This window comes from Oncorhynchus gorbuscha, linkage group LG25 (genome assembly GCF_021184085.1).
Source record: "Oncorhynchus gorbuscha isolate QuinsamMale2020 ecotype Even-year linkage group LG25, OgorEven_v1.0, whole genome shotgun sequence".
Lineage (NCBI taxonomy): Eukaryota > Metazoa > Chordata > Actinopteri > Salmoniformes > Salmonidae > Oncorhynchus > Oncorhynchus gorbuscha.
The window spans coordinates 14,851,178-14,873,001 of NC_060197.1; the positions used below are offsets into that span (position 1 = coordinate 14,851,178).

Below are 21,824 nucleotides of genomic sequence, written 5' to 3' on the forward strand. Positions count from 1 at the left end.
CGCGACATCTTCGTCGCGTCCATCCTGTCTTCCATGTCTCCTGTGTTAAGCCCTTTCTTCGCACCCCGTTCGTCTTCCCTCCCCCCTCCCGTCCTTGTCGAGCGCACCTATTTACAAGGTACATAAAATTATGGACATGCGTTCTCGGGGACGGGGTCACCAATACCTAGTGGATTGGGAGGGTTACGGTCCTGAGGAGAGGAGTTGGGTTCCGTCTCGGGACGTGCTGGACCGTTCGCTCATCGATGATTTCCTCCGTTGCCGCCAGGATTCCTCCTCGAGTGCGCCAGGAGGCGCTCGGTGAGTGGGGGTACTGTCATGTTTGTCATTTATTGTCATGTCTTGTCCCTGTGCTCCCCATGCTATTCGTTTCCCTCTGCTGGTCTTGTTTGGTTCTATCCCTCTCTCTCCCCCTCCCTCTCTCACTCTCTCGCTCTCTCTTCTCTCTGTCGTTCCGTTCCTGCTCCCAGCTGTTCCTATTCCCCTAATCATCATTTAGTCTTCCCACACCTGTTCCCGATCCTTTCCCCTGATTAGATTCCCTATTTATTCCTTTGTAATCCGTTCCTGTTCCGTCGGTTCCTTATATTGTATTCACCATGCTGTGATTGCGTTTCGCCCTGTCCTGTCGTGTTTTTTGCCGTGATTGTGTATCACCCTGTTCTGTCGTGTTTTGTGCCTTCATCAGACGCTGCGTGTGAGCAGGTGTCTCAGTCGACTACGGCCTGCGCCTACCCGAAGCGACCTGCAGTCTGTGGCCGCTTCTCCAGTTGTTTTCCCCTCTACAAATCTAGAGGATGTCAGTTATTCCGTTTTGAACATTATTAAACTCTGCTTCTGTTAAGTCGCTTTTGGGTCCTCTTTTACCAGCATGATATAATCCTACAGTAAAAGGAAATGTGGATTATAATTAATAGACATTTTCTGTTAGGGCAAAAATCATCAAGTCTGTCATTTCTATGTGGAAATTACAATCGTTAGAAGGGCTATATAAATAAATTCGATTTGATTTGATCAAATTAAGATCCTACATCGGTACCAATCTCATATATGCAAGCATGGTAGTGGCTGCATCGTGCTCTGGGTATGCTTGCCATTGGCAAGGACTAGGGAGGGTTTTTTTTGTTGATAAAAATGAATGGAATGAAGCGAAGCACAGGCAACACCTGGTTCAGTCTGCTTTCCAAAAGACACTGGGAGACTAATTCCCCTTCCAGCAGGAAAATAACTATAAACACAAGGCCAAATCTACAGTAGAGATGCATAGCAAGACAACATTAAATGTGGCCTAGTTAGGGTTTCGACTTAAATTGGCTTGAAAATCTATAGCAGGACTTGAAAATGGCTGTCTAGCAATGATCAACAAACAACTTGACAGAGCTTGAAGAATCTTCTAAAGAATAATTAGCAAATGTTGTACCATCCAGGTGTGCAAAGATTTATCCAGCAAGACTCTGTAAGACTCTCTCAAGCTGTAATTGCTGCCAAAGCTGATTATAACATGTATTAACACAGGGGATTGAATACCTATGTAATCAAGATATATTAACGTGTTATTTTTAATTCATCTTTTACAAATGTTAGAATGTTGCCTTCCACTTTGCCACTACAGAGTATTTTGTGTAGATCGTTGACAAGAAATGACAATTAAATCCGTCAAAATCCCACTTTGTAACACAACAAAATGTGTGAAAAGTCAGGGGGTGTGAATTATTTTTGAAGGCACTGTAAATCATAGGCAGATGTCATTAGAATTTATAAATACAGCAAAACTCCTCCTCCATGCCCTTTTGGGGTTTGTTTGTTGTAAAGTCCCCCTTTGGAAAGCTCAGACTCATCAGTATCTCCCAGTATATCATATTCCATTTTGCGAGCCCACGGTGGACTGTTTAATTGCCCCTGAAAATCAAATAGGTTTGGTCCCCGAGGGAGCATATAATTGCACACGCCTCGTACATAAATCAGCCACTCAGGCCGCTGGAAGGTGGTGGTGTGGTGGCAGTTATATGGGGGCTTGGCTGCGCCACATGGCTGTCGGGAGGAAATGGAACTGTCGGAGGCATGAAATAGTGTGACAGCCGCGTCACTTTGAGGCTGCTGCTCCTCCGTTTAATTATCATACCGGAACAAAGAGTGTCCCAGCTGGCCTGCCGCTGCCACGCGTCTCCCCTGGCTGACACTGCCCATGTGGGAGTGTGTTTTGGGGAGGAGTGTGAGGGTGGATGTGTTTGTGTTTTATGTAGATCATGAGGAAGGCAACAGGTACCACCATACTGCAGCTGAAGCGGTGTGTGTTTGTGTGTGTGTGCGGGTGCATGCATTTCTGTGTGGATTTGAGTGTGTGTTTGTGTGTGTGCCTGGCACAAGGTCAAGAGGTACGGCCGTACTGCAGAGGGAACTCGCATGTGAGGAAGGTGTAGCTTTTTTCTGTAGCTCACATGGTAACCAAGAGACTACTATTCAGTCAAACTAATGAGGAGTCAACTCAATGTGAATCTGCAGAGAGAGAGAGAGAGAGAGAGAGAGAGAGAGAGAGAGAGAGAGAGAGAGAGAGAGAGAGAGAGAGAGAGAGAGAGAGAGAGAGAGAGAGAGAGAGAGAGAGAGAGAGAGAGAGAGAGAGAGAGAGAGTGTGTGTGTGTGTGTGTGTGTGTGTGTGTGTGTGTGTGTGTGTGTGTGTGTGTGTGTGTGTGTGTGTGTGTGTGTGTGTGTGTGTGTGTGTGTGTGTGTGTGTGTGCGTGTGCGTGTGTGTGTGTGTGTGTGTGTGCGCGCACTCTCAGTCCACATTTACCGGTCCCAGGGTCTTCTAAGGTAAAGCTATAAGAGCCGTAGCTTAGAAATGTGTTCCTCTTATTGATTTGTGTGTGTGTGGTGTGCACTCTCAGTCCACATTTACCAGTCCCAGGGTCTTCTAAGGTAAAGCTATAAGAGCCGTAGCTTAGAAATGTGTTCCTCTTATTGATTTGGGTCTGGTTGTAACCTCATATCAGGGCTTGCAACGTTCTCCACCGCATTAAGCCCCAGCTCTAATTGAACTTCCCTGGTCCTATTGCTCTGACATGTCAAAATGCATCAGTCAGTTTAATGGAGCTGTGAGATGGAGAACAATTATTACTGGCTGGAAAGCATGTGACCTTGTAGGAACGACTGAGCAAATCCTCCTCTCCTTTTTCCATGTTCCTTGCCCAGACCAGCCACACTAATTGCCACACGAAGAGGAGCTAACAGCGTATCAATGCAGCAAAGCATCTTGTGTTAGTGTGACCTACTTTGCTGACCACGTGGGCCATACGTTTGTTTTAATTAAAAGCCAAGGTAAGTTGCAGCCAAGGTTAGATGATGGACATTGCATAAAGAACCTGAAACACTGAGTAGGGATTAAGTACACAAATATACTAGCCTAAAATAATGTATAGTAATATCTTTATAATAGACCACAGCAATCAAACATTTCTACATTTGATTTGAGTGGCTTTTTTAAAGCCTTTCTGGATATTTTATTATTTTATTTTTTTAATCAAAAGCCAGGGGGCTACTCTTTACTAAGGTTGACTTTGATATTCCTTTGAAAACATGTTTCTCTGGCTCCTCTGAAATAGAAAGAGAGAAAGTTGGAAACCATATGCTGATTTCAAAATCCTCTCTCCTGCTCCGAATCAAAATGGTCTTCCTTTGAACGTTTTAGACAGGAAATTGTAAACCGTTAAAAAAATACTGTCATTTTTACAGTACATTAGTGGCTGCACAGTAGCCAGCAGATTACTGTAAATGTACAAAAATTTACTGCCAGAGCAGAAGCAAGTAAATTACTGTAAATTTACAGGACCTTTACTGTAACACAGATTTAAAGAATATTACTGAAACAACTAACTACAGCAACATGCTGTATTTATAGAATTTACAGTGCATTAACAGAAGCACAGTGGTTAGTAAACTGTTGCAGATGTATAGTGCAGGTAGCTAGTGCCAACAACGGGCAGTATTTCTGTTACATGTATTTGATATATGTATTTCAATACCTATATTGTCATTTGTATTTCACTGGCCTGAACTACAATTCATGTGGCCTATTTTGGACCAGTTTAAAAAGAATACATGTATTTTGTATTTTCTAATACAAATGCATACTTGCAAATAGCCCGCTTAACTACAACATTCTCTGTACCAGTAACATAATATTTCTACTTCCTATGACTGTGGTATGTTCTTGTTTACCTTTAACACGGACTCTAAGTCAGTCTGGTTAAGAGCGTCTGCTAAGTGACACCCAGCAGTTTGCTTTCCAAATGTTCATTTTTAACATTTACATTTTGGTCATTTAGATGGGGATTAAGAAATCATAGGCCCCCCCGACTCACCTACAATAACGATTAAGATGAAGCCATAGTCTACTCAAGGTGATGGCCGATGCGCTCGTTGTGGCAATAGCCTATCACAAGATGAGCTGCTTTGAAAAAAAGTGCTGCTGTTAGCTACAAATTGTGAGTCGTTGAGAAAACTTGTTTCTATTGGTTCTACAGACAGATTAGTCTTCTCTTTTCAGCAGCGTTTGCTTTCCAAACTGTACGTTTTTCGCACGCAAAAAAAAAAAGGCAAACAGACAGCCGCAGTTCCCATTCAAATCAGGACTGGCATCTATTGCTGGTGTAGCAATGAGTTTAACAGTCAAATTGCCAGGGTGAGGCTACAAAATCCTTCAATGGATTATACGCAGCAAGCTGTAGCCTATATAAGGCACACAATGCTGCCCAAACGGTGGCCTTCCCGACTGTAGGCATACAGCTAACTGCCAAAATAAAGGAAACACTTGCTTCTTGGGCCTGACGGCCTGGGTCCACCAGCGGCTTCAGCCCCGGTAAAACCTCTGCATTGATCTGGCTCTGCATTTAGCAGATGCTCATGTCCAGAGCAACTTAGAGTCAGTGCATTCGCCGAAGGTTGATTAAAAACCTCGTATCAAAGTCATTAGAAAGTACAATGGTCTTCGGCATATCCTGTATTTGTAACAAGACTCCTTTTGAATGTATCTTAGCCTATCTCTGGCTAGTCCATGTTATGTTACCGTAATATTCACAGTAACTAATCACCAGCTTCCTGTACATTACTGAAAAATGCAGAGCAATGACATTACAAGACTGTAAAATGAGCCTGCTATACTGTAAGAAAGTAAATGTGACTGTATTCATGCTGGTATTTTACTGTAATGATATGGGATTAGCGCAAGCAGGTTGGCTGCTAGGCATTTTGATATTACAGCATATTTATGAACATTTGGTGTTTTATATCACTTGCACTTCTAGAGGCCTTAGCAAAGGCTTCCAACCCGGATGTGATTACAGGGACAAAAGGAGACCGTGTAATATTCAACCATTAAAGGTTTAAGACCCACTGTCACTTATTGTCCACAAAATATATTCAATTGTTAGGGCACTACTACCACATATCAGTTCAATTGGTAAAGCGTTCTCACTTAACAGGTGCAACAAATAGAGTCACTTAGAAGGCACGCCTCAAAAATATGTTAAAGAGACAAGCATTTCTTTCCCCTCCCTTTCCACAATGCACCACGATTTACAGAATACTGCAGTAAATTATACGGCAGAACAGCAATACAGTACTATGTTGTTCAATTGCATTTTAACTATAACATATGTATATTACAACATACCAATAACTATTTGGTGTTTCATATTACCGACACTTGTAGAGGCCTTCACAGTGGATTCTAAATCTGGCAGAGACTGTGGGCGAAACACATCAAAAGGGACTTGGCTAAACACTCAACCATTTAATGTTTGAGACTTGCTGCCACTCTGATCTATCCCCTATGTACATTTAATTGTTAGGGAACTACTACCACATATCACTTAAATTGGTACCTCACTCTTACTTACAAAGGTGCAACAAGTATAGCCTCTTTTATAAGGCACACCTCCAAATGTGCTAATGAGCCAGAGATTCTTTCGCTGCTCACAACATTTTCCCACAATGCACCGTAATTCACAGTATGCTGCTGTAAATATAGAACAAAAAAGATAATACAATACTTTACTGTAAAATGTTATTGTAACATTGCATAATGCATTGTTCTGTACAGTACTATAATACAGAATTACAGTAGCTAACTGTAAAAGTTTTGCTGTAAATTTACAGCAATTTGTCACAGTGTATGTACTGTAGTTGGCAGCATCTCAGATCTCACCCCCTGCAGATGAATCACTGGGCACAATGCAAATAGACTGTGGCATTTGCGCATCACTCAGCCATGCCATCTTGGTGAGGAAAGAGAGGGGATATTGAAAGTTTTTGCTGACACAGCACTATTTACCACAAATCATTTATCTACGTGGACCCATAAATCCTTGAGATATTTCTACCTCGGTCTATATGATGAAAACTTATCTCTCTCTCTCTATACAGTTACGAACTATCATTGAGTATGATGTCTGTATGATGTAAATGTCTCTCTCTCTCTCCCCGTCTCTCCCTCTCTTTCTGTCTCTCTCACACTCTCTCTCTCTCTCACACTCTCTCTCTGTCTCTCTCGCACTCTCTCTCTCCCTCCCTTCTACAAGAAATTAGCAACGTTGGCACGTCCTGTAGGGTTTTCTTCCTTCTCGTTCTCCCTCAGACGGACAGATGGAGTGACTGACTGGGGGAGATTGTTGACCTGTCTGATCTGTCTGCCTCGACGTGTTGACCTCAGCAGCCTATACTTGTATCAGGATCTCTGAAATGCCATCTGGCCACTGGGTTCTGCCTGGCCCTCAGCAAACATTGACTCTGATAGGATCATCAGCCTGTCGCCGAGATGGCCATGACAGCTCTCTGTGCGTTTTCTTGTTTTTTTGTGCATGCGTGCTTACGGTGTGTGCTTGTGCCTGCGTATGTGGGTGTGTGCATGCGTAAGTGTGTGTGTGTGTGTGCGTGTGTGATCTGCAGGCATGGGGTTATCTCACTGATGTCGGACACTGGAGAGGTTTAGCTAGCTGCTGGGGCGCTGGCCACACACATACCTGCATGAGAAACAGTGACTGTATCTTATACCTGCCAGTGTTGTCTGTCCTTGTGTGAAGCATCTACTGTTAATTTACCTTATATGGCTTCTGTATGGTTGTGCCAATGATTGTGGTGCTCTGTGGTTTGTAAGCACAAAGCACACTGTTCTCTGTGCCTGTAAAATACATTATTCTCCATTAAATGGCTGGTTAAATAAAGTTGAAATATAAATCATTAAAATACACTGTGGTTGGTTGCCCTATGGTTGCCCTGCATACCAGTCTACACCAGGCAGACTCAGTCTGCCTCTGTGTACTGTACGGTACATGTACTACATGGTGGTAGGTTGTTGATACATTGTTTCATGGTTGTTGGTAGGTACAGTGTGTGCCCACGGAGGTCTCCTTTGCTGTTGCTCTGTCTGTTGATGTAGATGTTGGGCTCTGAGGGCATGTTTCTAGTTTCTAGAAGCTTTGGGAGGAGCTGGTGCAAACCGCTAATGGATCTTCACACACACGATAACGCAGGAAGTGTTTTTCAAACAGGGTCCCTCTTTTCGAACCTCCAACCTCCAGCCAGCCAGCCTGCTTCGTACATTCACCCAGCTTGTTGCTTTTATCACAGGTGTTCTGTAATGAGAGTGGTTTATTCACTAGCCCCGTCCTGAATGCAGCATCCGCAAGGCAATCACTGTCTGTCTCTTTCTCCTGAAAGGATTGCATTCTGCCTCCCCTTTGCCTGAGCACTTTGTATCATAAGCAAAATAAGCAACTGCATAATTATTTGATTTGCAATTCAGTGGCGACAGTTAAGGGAAACGGTCTTGCCAACAGCAAGTCTGTGAATGTCTAATAGGAAGAATAATAAAGAGAGTATCAATATAACATATAGGCTAGCCTATAGTTATGATAATAAGGGACTGACCTATTTTCATTATGATGTGAATTGCAAAGATGGCGCCGCAGGAGATGGCTGCCGTTTTACGATCCCGTAACCAATTGTCCCATTGTGTATGTTTTTTAGTTAATTTGTACGTAATGTTTCTGCCACCGTGTCTTATGACTGAAAAGGGCTTCCAGATATCAGGACAGCGATTACTCACCCCGTGCTGGAGGAATACTTTTTCTTCAACCTCAGGACGAGTATGGAGAGCTGACTCAGGTGACATCAAATCCCGGACTCGCTCCGTCGGGCGGATGTCGTGCCTCATGCACCAACTCCCTCATTACTCTCTCCTCCAATCTCCCCATTAACTTTTTCACTGTCTCTGCTTCGCTCCATTCGCTCACCTCCAATTCCACCCCGACTGGCTCTGGTACCATCGGCGGCTCCTTACGGTAAGCACGGGGAGTTGGCTCAGGTGACTCCTGACTCTGCCACACTCCCCGTGTGCTTCCCCCACTTTTTTTGGGGGGGGGGGGGGGCTGCCTCTCGGTCTTCCTTGCCAGCCATGCTAACTCCTCGTAGTGGTGCCGCTCAGCCTTAGCTGCCTCCAGTTCCTCCTGCAGACGGCGATACTCCCCAGCCTGTGCCCAGGGTCTCTTGCCTTCCAGTATCTCCTCCCATGTCCATTTCTCCAGATAGCGCTGCTCCTCCTTACCACGCTGCTTGGTCCTTTGGTGATGGGTAGTTCTGTATCGACTGTTGGTGGAAGAAGGTGAGGACCAAGGTGCAGGGTGGTACGTGTTCATCTTTTTATTTGGAACTGAACACTGAACAAAGAGCACAACCGAATCAGTTATGTCTGGTGCAGACACAAAAACAGAAAGCAACTACCCACACCACACAGGTGGGAAAAGGCTACCTAAGTATGGTTCTCAATCAGAGACAACGACAGACAGCTGCCTCTGATTGAGAACCACACCTGGCCAAACAACACAGAAATCCAAAACATAGAAAATGAACATAGGATGCCAACCCTAGTCACACCCTGGCCTAACCAAAATAGAGAATAAAAGCCTCTCTATGGCCAGGGTGTGACAACAGGTCCCTAGCGGGCCAACACAATATGACACGTGATACACAAAATGGGGATTTCAAAAGAGAGACAGAGTGAGAGAGAAACACACACTTGCTACGCTGATTTGAACCCTAACCTTGCAACCAACCTGCCTCTCTTATGGGTCAGAATATAATGATGTAATTACGTGTTGAAGGTCTCCAATGGGTGTCTCTGTGTGGACCGGATTCAGACTTCTCTGATGACGATCCGTCTTCGGTTACCGAGTGTAACTCTCTGTTTCTCCTCACGATGTCAGTGTCTTCACTCTTAGTGGTCTGGCTAATCAGCCATGTGGAAGGTTCCAGCGTGTGAAGGAAAACAGTGTAGAGTCCTTAGAGATTGGTGATACAGCTACTCGTCCATAGCATAGGTTGTTAAAAGGTTCCTTTGTCTTCTTCAACCTCGCGTTGCGTTTTGGGTTTGCTTTCCACTCAGACCTTGGCTGCAGCTCAGTGCCACTTAGTCTAATATGTTCATTCTTAACTCACATGTTTTATACCCTCAGGACAGAATTGGGCATTTCCGCCTTTTAGTGCAATTCTCTGGGTGTACCAAGTTACGAGGCAAGGTCTGGATTTTACTCAGATCCAATTTCACATTTCATCTTCACAAAAACATCCTCTTTGATCTGAACATTTTCCACACAAGGTAACAATAAGCAAACATCAGGCACATATTAGGAAAACGCTTAAAGTTACAATGTTTTCATTATAACGTCATCCTTTAACTTTTAATAACAACAAAAATGACATTCATTTTCATATTCCATCTATCGTCATTACCACCATTGTGGCCGACGAAACCTATTGTCCCAAAGTTCATTTATTGCATGTTAATATTCTGAGGCCGGTTCTCCTTACTGAGAGGACAGAGGAATTTTGTCTGCTGCCTTAAGATTTATAATGGGTATGAGGTGTCATAAACCCCCCCCGCCATCTCCATACCTCTCAATCTCTTCCCCTCTGGTGGGTGTGAGAGATCTCTCTGCAGGATTGTGGTCCACGGTAACCTGACCCGAGCAGGCCAGTCATGACAGGTAAGACAAGGGGTGGCGATCTATGTATATTTGTAAACAAAAGCTGGTGCACAAAATCTAAGGAAGTCTCGAGGTTTTGCTCGCCTGAGGTAGAGTATCTCATGATAAGCTGTAGACCTCACTCTTTTACCTAGAGAGTTTTCATTTGTATTGTTCGTAGCTGTCTACATACCACCACAAACAGATGCTGACACTAAGACCGCACTCAATGAGCTGTATATGGCCATAAGTAAACAGGAAAATGCTCACCCAGAGGCGGTGCTCCTAGTGGCAGGAAAACTCAAATCCTTTTTACCTCATTTCTATCAGCATGTCGGGAAAAAAACTCTAGACCACCTTTACTCCACACAGAGAGACACGTACAAAGATTTTCCTCGCCCTCCATTTGGCAAATCTGACCATAATTCTATCCTCCTGATTCCTGCTTACAAGCAAACAACTATAGCAGGAAGTACCAGTGACTTTGTCAATAAAAAAGTGGTCAGATGAAGCAGATGCTAAGCTACAGGGCGGTTTTGCAAGCACAGACTGGAATATGTTCCAGGATTTTTCCAATTGAGGAGTACACCACATCAGTCACTGGCTTCATCAACAAATGCATTGATGACTTAAAATGCATTGTTGGTTAAAGGCTTGTAAGTAAGCATTTCACTGTTGTATTCGGCTCATGTGACAAATAACATTTCATTTGATTTGAATTGTATCAATCCCATGTGATTTTCGAAACCTACCACCTCAGTGGATATGGAGAATGCATCAATTACATATACAGTTAAAGTATTAGTGACATTTGTGAATATGACAGAAAATCTATTTTGGTTATCATAACAAAAGCCCACCTCTTTGCCGAGTGCCTGGAATCCAGCTACTTCAGAATATTTGTTAATTTGGCATTGAGCTTGATTTCTTCTTTTTTTTAACTATTGAGTGGGGAATTGAACGAGTGGTTACAGTCAGAGTTGGGGTAATTTTCTAGAGGAGGAGGCCAAAGAGATGCAAGTAGCTACTTCTGAAATAACAGAGGGAATTGTGGTCATATAGAGAGTCACTGAAGAGTTTTTTTTCCCTTTCGTTTTTGTGATTCAATGGGGATAGACACTGAGGTCGACATTCAACATCATAGCTCCCAAATAGATCCTTTATTGTTTAACCGACATCTGAAAACATCCATTCGGCAGTCCTCCTGTTTTTTATTGACCCCAGTGGGTGTGTGTGTGCGTGCTACCGCTTTTGCTTGGCAAATAAACACACACTCCAAGACTTAGTTGATTCCGATGGCTTATTTTGACCAGAGTTAAATGAGATATCTGTTAGGAGATTGGGTAATAGAAATACAACAGCAAGCTCCAATAAGATGCCAGCCGGTTTGTTGTTTTTCATTTGAGGATGTCCTGTCCTGATTCCACTGGCTGATTGGTTATGTCCTTTTACAGTGAGCTAGCTCATTTATCCGCCCTGCAAATAAAAAGCTATTTAGCTCTCGACTGGTCCCTCTGCCATAGCCATTTGGCAGGTGGCACAAGCATAGCGCTCCATCAAAAACAAATCTATAAAGGCAAATAGAAGGAGTGGGGCCTGCTAGCCCACTGTAATACAAATGGATGTGTGATAAGGCACCTATCCCATCGCGCCATCAGGGTGTAAATGTGTTGTTGTGCTTTTCTGTCAGGCTCTGGTTTCTCAGAGTGTGATTGTTTGTGTTGTAGCTATATTGAGTTTAACTAACTGATCTGACAAGGACCAACTCGCAGGCTAGAACTAGGGTCTGTTGTTTTTTCTAGACCATGCCATGTTCTAGAAAAACTCCTGTTCCTAGTTGCTGTATGATATACTGGGTAAATATTCATACTGACATGTACAGTAATGATGTCACATAGCTGGACAATTTCCACTCTGGGCTCCCGAGTGGCGCAATGGTCTAAGGCACTGCATCTCAGTGCCAGAGGCATCACTACAGACCCTGGTTTGACTCCAGGCTGTATCACAACCGGTGGTGATTGGGAGTCCCATAGGGCGGCGCATAATTGGCCCAGCATCGTCCGGGTTTGGCCGGAAATGTGTTCTTAACTGACTTGCCTCGTTAAATAAAGGATACAAATCTTTTATGGAAGTTATTATAGACTTTAAATAATTCTGTTGATGCAACTGAACTATTGCCCCCTCCAACATGATTTATTTACTATTCTTCTCTATATCAAATTCTTGCATTTTTAATTTTCATGCTGACTGTAGCGCCAAAGTATTTAGTACCAGCAGCCAAGCAGCAGTAAACATGTACAGTTGAAGTCGGAAGTTTACATACACCTTAGCCAATTACATTTAAACTTAGTTTTTCACAATTCCTGACATTTAATCCTAGTAAAATTCCTCTGTCTTAGGTCAGTTAGGATCACCACTTGATTTTAAGAATGTGAAATGTCAGAATAATAGTAGAGAGAATGATTCACATTCCCGTTGGGTCAGAAGTTTACATACACTCAATTAGTATATGGTACCGTTGCCTTTAAATTGTTTAACTTGGATCAAACGTTTTGGGTAGCCTTCCACAAGCTTCCCACAATAAGTTGGGTGAATTTTGGCCCATTCCTCCAGACAGAGCTAATGCAACTGAGTCAGGTTTGTAGGCCTCCTTGCTCGCACACGCTTTTTTCAGTTCTGCCCACAAAATGTCTATAGGATTGAGGTCGGGGCTTTGTGATGGCCACTCCAATACCTTGACCTTGTTGTCAATAAGCAATTTTGCCACAACTTTGGAAGTATGCTTGGGGTCATTGTCCCTTTGGAAGACACATTTGTGACCAAGCTTTAACTTCCTGACTGATGTCTTGAGATGTTGCTTCAATATATCCATGTAATGTTCCTTCCTCATGGTGCCATCCATTTTGTGAAGTGTACCAGTCTCCTTCCTGAGCGGTATGACTGCTGCATGGTTCCATGGTGTTTATACTTGGATACAATTGTTTGTACAGATAAACGTGGGTACCTTCAGGCGTTTGGAAATTGCTCCCAAGGATGAACCAGACTAGTGGAGGTCTACAATTGTTTTCTGAGGTCTTGGCTGATTTCTTTTGATTTTCCCATGATATCAAGCAAAGATGTAGTGAGCTTGAAGGTAGGCCTTGAAAAGCATCCACAGGTACACCTCCAATTGACTCAAATTATGTAAATTAGCTTATCATAATATAATAATTATACCATGCCAAAACCATGCCGTTGTTATGCCTAAGATTGAACCTTCCTCACTTCATTATGCAATCGTGATACACAGGCACACACTTTTACATTTTTGGGGGCGAATAAATGATAGATAAACATAACCTGCGTTTTGAACGACAAACACACGTCTCACTGAAAAGCCATCAGCGGCCGAACCACGACCTGTGATTCACGGCAATAAACTAATCCAGTTGGCCAGAAAATCCAATCAAACGCAATTACCGGCCACTTCTGGTGTTAGGAGAGGGAGCACGCACGCACAGCACTAGGCATGGTGATTTACTCTCTTAGTTGTACCTCATCAGGTACCATGTAGCTGACTAGCCGTTCCTCTTGCTTTTATGCACTTTTTCAGCAGTGGACTGCACACTGGCGGGTACAACTTTTATGTTCCCTGGAATGGGTTGCTGCTATCGTGTCTGCTTGGATGGAAGGCAGCTCATTTCACTTTGGAATTCAAATGTCCCCGTATCACTTCCCCTTAATAGTGACATCTTCAAAGCTGTGTCCTCAGACAGCCTTTACAGAGGAATATATTATGTACTCTTTCCTCTTGCGATGTCGCGGCCGATATAATAAATTGTGTGGGAAATGCAACCAACCTGTCTATCTGTCATAAAAAGACCCGGGTGGAAATTGTCCAGCTATGTGACATCAGTTCTTTAAAATGTCACTATGACGATCAGCATAGGCCGGGGAACCAAGCTGCTCCTCACAGCCTTTGAATCTGATTTGAGTGCGGCGTCTGATCCATCTTGATGAGGTCTCGAGAGGAGAAGAGGAGCGACGGATACCTGCCCTGTCAACAGAAGAAGAAAAAAGCTATCGTACATGGCTTGTCTTCTTCAGTTGATATCTCAAGCACCACCCGTTGGCAATTGATGCGCATGAAACACTGTCACTTACTAGCGACGCTCAGCTGAATAGCCTCTGTTTGGCAATAGGAGTTGAGTTGTGCAGCAAATTGCCTGGGATATCCCCAAGTGTTCCCAGCAGCTCCATTGTGGGCAGGAGAACTGAGAGCCATGTTTTGTCCCCCTCTCCACTGGTATTTTGCCTAATTAGGACCACTGAGGTCTGGGTACAGTGGAGCTGTATGGCATGTTGGACTGCGTGGGGGATCTAAGGCCCTCAGGTAACGATTCAGGAGATTATTATGGGATAAAAGGAAGAGACGACAGCTCTGTTCACATGCTCAGGGATGACTCACTGTATGGAGACCTCACTAATGCAAGGGAGACAAGCAAAAGACGGAACGAGAAAGAGAGCGAGACAGAGAGGCAGAGGTAGGAAAGAGGGATGTGTAAGAGAGATAAAGAGAGAAATCGAAAAAGACCAGCATTTCTCCAGAACAGTTCATTTGTTTTGCGGCAGTGAACCCGGAGGATGGTGAGGATGTACTAATGAGTTTTACTGCACGGTGTGTGCGTGTGCGTCTATGTGAGAAATACCATGTGGGAAAGTGGGTGTGATGGTGGGAGGGGAGTGGAAGTGTCAGTGTGATCTCACCAGATGTCATACCTGTCACACTCAGACGCATGGCAGAAAGGGTGTGGGGTGTGGAACCCCTGTTACAGTTTAGTCTCACGAACAGCATTCATCGTGCTACATGTTTATTCCCACTCTGCTTTCTATCTCAAACCATCAAATGCAACAGAAATAACCCCTGTAGTTCCTAAGACACTCACCAACACCCAAAATACATCTGGATATCTTCCTCAACAGCATAGCCAACACCCCCCCCCCCACCCCCCAAAAAAAATATTTGACCTAAATTGAAATAGAGCTGAAGGTGAAGCCAGTTAACCGGTCTCGACAACCTTGGATTTTCCTTTTGATTTCTGCATAAAGAGGAAGTTGTATACAAATCATTCATTATCCGGCATGATCTGGTGGGTGGGTGTGTTTCTGTCTGTCTGCATGTCAGTGTGTGTGTGTGTCTGAGTTTAGGCCCTTGTCTTGCTGTGCTGTCAAGAGCATGTGCTCCATTCAGACCCCCTCCGCGGGGGCCCTGACCTGCAGCCTCAGCGCTGACGAACATTGATTGGCTGAATTAATTTGTTGTTATCAGATGTTCCTGAAGGCCACCGACTCCTGTCTGTTTCCTCCAGGGCCGGATGGGAATAGGGGGATGGTTGCCTTTGTAGATCACACAGAGAGTGCAATCTGTGCTCAACACTCTCTCTCTCCCCTCAAAGGGCAGATTATAGGGATGGTTCTGTGCCAGCCAGGGACATGTGTGGCTGCTATATGTAATTATATATTACAGCACACTAATTCATATTCTTTGTTTTATATCACTTGCACTTGTAGAGGCCTTAACAAAGGCTTCTAAACTGGCAGTGACAACACGGAAAAACTGTAGTGACGTTATGCTCGGTACCGGAACTCCGAGGCATGCCTCGAAATCTCGAAGCAGTGCGCCGATTCGTCTATCACTTTATCAGAAGTACGTCATCGATGACGTCCAAAGCTTCGTTTGATCACATGCTTTTTCAAACCGTGTGTTGCAAAATTTCACCGTGGTTCTGGGAAGTTTTTTTCCGATTCCAAGCTGCTAACATACACCGACCTTTCCTGGACACCGTACTTGCAAATATAGTTAGGATTTTGTACCAAATCTTTCACTGACCCGTAGCTTAGCATGTAGAGTAGGGAACTATAGCACATCGAGGGTATGTAGTCAAATCCCATTGAATGTACACTATTTAAAAATGCTTCTCTCTGCACTTTTGTTCAAATAATTTGTTTTATTTAAGTATAAGTTTCTGTCTTAAGAAACCTAAATAATGCCATGGATTCTTTAAAAAGAAATGTATAGTCAACTTGAATGCAAAAAAGGGAAGCTTGATGAAAGATGCAAACCTGGTATTCCAACTCATTAGAGGCTACTGACGCCAACGACTTATCGCTGCGGTGTTATTAAAACAATGGAGACAAAAATACCTCTATCTGATAATCAAACGCCGCTATTTATTGCTGACTAGCAGATGTCACTGATGTGAACAGATAATGAAGCTCAGAGTAAAGAACCGTTTTCGGCACGATTTGGTGAAAGCGCCGTAGCCTTTCAGAATTAGTGCTCAACCAGTAAAGGTTTGAGACTTTGCCGCCACTCTGATCTGTCCCCCACGTACATTAAACCGTTAGAGAACTACTCCCGCCTTTCAGTTAACAGGTGTAACAAATAGAGACACACCTCGAACTATGTTCATGAACAAAACAAAACGGGTATGGCACTGTATTCTGTGGAGTGCCCTGAATTACAGTAAAATACTGGCAGCACAGCAGCAGCCAGTAAGTTACCATAGATTTACAGGACAATGTTTTTAGATTTTCAAAAAGACTGTATGGTACTGTATTTTGTGGGGTACAACATTCTCACTAACGCGTGCAACACGTATACACTGTTAGCCCATTGTTGTAATTGTATTCCAATACAATTTAACAATAAAGTACTGCATTGCAGTTTTGCTGTATGTTAACTACAGCATTCTGTCAATGATGGTACATTGTGGGGAAAGAATCACTGGCTCATGAACATATTTCGAGGCATGCCCAGAGTGGCAGCAAGTCTTCAACCTTTACTGGTTGAGGGTTTTGCAAAGTCCTTTTGGTCTGTTTTGCCCTGCAATCACATCCAATTCGGAAGCCTTTGTTTAGGCCTCTTGAAGTGCAAAGTGGTATAAAACACCAATTATTAATAAATATGCTGTAATATAATAATACCTATCAGCCAATCTCCTTGCATGTAAAATACCAATATTATAATTACAGTAGCATTTACTTTCTTATAGTAGAGTAGGCTAATTTGACAGTAACTTGCAGGAAGCTGGTGGAAAGTTATTGTGAATATTACAGTAACGTACATCAAAAGGTATATTGTTGTTAACACGGGGCAGCAGCGTAGCCTAGTGGTTAGAGCGTTGGACTAGTAACCGGAAGGTTGCAAGTTCAAACCCCTGAGCTGACAAGGTACAAATCTGTCGTTCTGCCCCTGAACAGGCAGTTAACCCACTGTTCCTAGGCCGTCATTGAAAATAAGAATTTGTTCTTAACTGACTTGCCTGGTTAAATAAAGGTAAAATAAATAAAAACACAAAATACCTTGACATTTGGGTCACTGCTCTTATCCAGAGCGATTCGCATTCAGTGCATTCAACTAAGGTAGATAAACCACAGTCATATGAAGCAATACAATTATGATACCGTTACCGAGAATGTTGTTGTAGTTAGCGGGCTTCTTGCAAGTTTATTTTTGTATTTGAAAATTCTAATTTCTGGGCACAGACAACAGCATTCTAATTAAATTGTTACAAATACTTTAATTGTTCTTCAGGCCAGTGAAACTCAAATGACAAAATAGGTATTAAAACTACTGAAATACCTATATCAAATACATATATTGTAAATACTGTCCCTCGTTGGCACTAGCTGCCTCTGCACTGTGAATCTGAAACAGTTTCTAACCACTGGGCTTCCAGTAATGCAATGTAAATGTTGCTGTAGTCAAGTGTTATAGTAATATGATGAATTTGTGTTTCATGATAAATTTGTGTTTCAGTAAAGCTCACGTAAATCTACAGGGATTTACTGGCTTCTGTGCTGACAGTATTTTACTGTAAATTTAAAGTAACCTACTGTGCTACTGGTAATTTAATGTAAAATGTCAATCTTTTTATTATTTTTTTACAGTGCAGAGTCCTATATGTTGTTGTGGTGCAAATACAGTTGAAGTCGGAAGTTTATATACACATACTCTTCTGAGAGAACTCTTCCAAGATGGCGTAGCCGTGTCCGTTTGTATATATCTTTTTCCCTCATTTTCTTTGCATATTTTTTAAAAATATTTTCCTAAACCTCAACTTCTAAATACTCTCCTGCAACCCGCCTCACCCAATGTGGTGTGGATCTGATTTTTTCTAAAGTATTTCTATTTACTTCGGAATCCCTCAACTGAAGCTAGCTAGATAACTACCTACCAGCTATCAGTTTGCAAACCATTGCTAGTGGTCATCAGCTAACCTTTAGCTCGGAAAGCTTTCGCCAGTTCGAACAGCGTGACTCAAACCAGAGCATAACGGACCTATTTCTCTCCATATCCCCGGATTCCTATCGCAAACTCTGAACATTTCCATCTGGATCTTTGCAACTAGCTAACCGCAATCCCAGGTGACCACTCCTGGCTAGCGTTTCCATCCCAGAGCATGCACCAATTACAGCATGTGTTTGTGCGGGCATGCAACACATGCAAGCAACACCCCAGATTACAGATACTTTTGAAATATTAGATGACTACTTCTTGGATTACTTCTAAAACCTTGAACATTGAAACTTAAGTCTGTTACACCTGAGTAAGTCTGACCAAAAGTCAGAGACCACTACAATGACCACTCTTCTTTCACTCCCAGTAGCCTTTATGGCAGTCGGCAAGAACCAGAATCGCCTCTGATGGTCGGAAGGGACGTATGTTTGAGGTGAGCCTTGCTGACCTGCAGAACGATAAAGGGGCCTTCTGCAAGTTCAAACTGATATCAGACGACGTGCAGGGTAAGAACTGCCTGACCCAGGACAAGATGTGCTCCATGGTCAAGAAGTGCCAGACCATGATTGAGGCCCATTTGGACGTGAAGACCACCGACGGCTACCTCCTGCGTCTGTTCTGCTTTGGCTTCACCAAGAAGCCCACCAACCAGATCAGAAAGACGTCGTACGCCCAGCACCAGCAGGTCCGTCAGATCAGGAAGAAGACGATGGAGATCATGACCCGTGAGGTCCAGACCGACGACCTGAAGGAAATCGTCAACAAGCTTATCCCTGACTCCGTTGGCAAGGACATTGTGAAGGCCTGCCAGTCCATCTACCCCCTCCACCATATCTACGTCAGGAAGGTTAAGATGCTGAAGAAGTGCAAGTTTGAGTTAGGCCAACTGATGGAGCTCCACGGTGAGGGTGGTGGCAGAAGTACAGCCAAGTCCTCAGGGATGACATCGGAGCTGAGGTGGAAAGGGCCGATGGCTACGAGCACCCCATCCAGGAGACAGTCTAAACAACGGACAGATTTTAAAATGTAAATGAGAAAAAAAAGAAAAAACACATGCCCTTTATGCTGTTGTCTGTGCCCAAAAATGTTTGTAACATGTTTTGTGCTGCTGCTATGTTGTGTTACTAGCATGTTGTTGTCATGTTGTGTTGCTACCATGCTGTGTTGTCATGTGTTGCTGCTAGGGCTGGGCAATATAACCAGAGGTTTGGACGCTTCACGATATATATCTCGATTTCTTGTTTTTCTCTCAACAAATGAAAAAAGGCCAAGACATAATTCTCAATTTCATTTTCTTTCTTAAAATAAAGGCCTATTTGTGCAAAACAAATGAACAACACAGATGAACAACACACACCCACATGTCTATTCTATTGTTTAGGAATGTTTGACCACTAGCTGTTTGAATATGTCATTTATATAATCATGATTAAAAATGTGTTAATTTAGTTCATTTGTTATAATTCAAACTGCCTGTGGTTATTTGCTATTGGATTGGCAGAATGGCACAACTTCTAACACATTAGCCTACAGCTGCCTGAACAACTTTTTTGAATCACTTTAATTATCCAATGTCACACTTACCGATGGCGAGGTGAAGCCTGTGCTTAAAGCATTGCAGGCGGGTCCAGTTGTTCAAGCGCAATGCTTTTATCATGTTGCTCCCGCTGTCAGTTGTCATGCACACCCGTCGGTCTTCGCTCATCTTCCACGATGCCAGAGGGTCTTTAAGACCCTGGGATATTACTTCACCCGTATGATCATCTGGGAAGTAAGACATCTGGAGGCAGACATTTTGCCATTTTCAGTCTTCATTTATGTCGTGGACTGTCAAACTTAGGTATGGCTCTGACGTTCTGCTCGACCATAGATCGGGCTGTGGTGGGGGAAAAAGAAACACTAGCCAGCTTCTCTGCGACTCTTTCGTGGGTGGCAGTGGATAATCGCGGCAGGGCTTCTTCCGTGAAATACTTGCTGCTTGGCATCTGATATTTGTGGTCAACTCTACCTAACAGCTATTTAAAGCCTGGCTTTCTACCGTAAAGATTGGGACCATATCTTTCGCTATGTAATAGGTCTCCTTCCACCTCAAACTTTTCTTGTCATAAGGGATAACGTTTGAAAAGGATGCTGGGTATGGTCGTTTGTCTTTTTAGCAGATGTTTTGGGAATCGGCATTGAGTAGTCTCACGCGTTCCTCCCATTCCACCTGCGTGTTTCAGTTGCAGGTGATGGAAGGGGTTGGTTGTGCTGCTGCTTTCGTAGCAATTGTCTTGGGACAGATTTTGCGCAGGACATTTGTTTTCTCAACATCAGACCTCTTAAACCCGAACCACTTCCATATTACTGAAAAAAACATGGCTGCCCTTTTCGGGGATGATTTCATCCTCATGATAGGCTGAGCTGGCTTCCTCACTTTCCATTTTGCTGGAACTCTTACCGCTGCAAACACTTCTTCTGCGTGGTTACAATTTGGGAAAGGCTGTCTAGGGTTGTGATTGGTGGATAACCTCTGTGAACGTGTTGTCAAGCAATTGTGACATGATTCGACATTGGTCTGACAGAGAAGAGACAGTGAGATGCTGAATTTGGCTTTGTAAAACGTTACAACTTTATAACAGAACCTCAATTCTTGCGATAAAGGCATTTTCCATGTCGCATTAAAACATAAACTGGAATATATCGGAAAAAAACTCAATACATCGCCCAGCCCAAGTTGCTGCCATGCTATGTTGTTGTCTTAGGTCTCTCTTTATGTAATGTTGTGTTGCCTGACATGTCGTGATGTGTGTTTTGTTTTTATTTTTATTTGTCCCAGCCCCCGTCCCGGCAGGAGGCCTTTTGCCTTTTGGTAGGTTGTCATTGTAAATAAGAATTTGTTCTTAAACTGACTTGCCTAGTTCAATAAAGGTCAAATAAAACATTTAATAAAAATGACACATCTTCTCGGGGAAAGTAATCCAAGATCATTTTGGACAGGTAACAAGTAACTGTAACGGTGTGGATGTGTATGCCTGTGTGTATCTGTGTATGAGTGTCTGTGGGCACCAGCCTCTCAGACATACAGTGCCTTGCGAAAGTATTCGGCCCCCTTGAACTTTGCGACCTTTTGCCACATTTCAGGCTTCAAACATAAAGATATAAAAATGTATTTTTTTTGTGAAGAATCAACAACAAGTGGGACACAATCATGAAGTGGAACGACATTTATTGGATATTTCAAACTTTTTTAACAAATCAAAAACTGAAAAATTGAAGAACAAGGAACACACCAGGCAGGTCCGAGATACTGTTGTGAAGAAGTTTAAAGCCGGATTTGGATACAAAAAGATTTCCCAAGCTTTAAACATCCCAAGGAGCACTGTGCAAGCGATAATATTGAAATGGAAGGAGTATCAGACCACTGCAAATCTACCAAGACCTGGCCATCCCTCTAAACTTTCAGCTCATACAAGGAGAAGACTGATCAGAGATGCAGCCAAGAGGCCCATGATCACTCTGGATGAACTGCAGAGATCTACAGCTGAGGT

General features: G+C 43.2%; 1 pseudogene; it reads left to right on the plus strand.

Annotated features, from left to right (window-relative positions):
- The window catches only part of LOC124013578, an 81,911-nt pseudogene extending 62,612 nt beyond the window's left edge, over positions 1-19,299 (plus strand).
- The last annotated feature ends 2,525 nt before the right edge of the window (positions 19,300-21,824 follow it).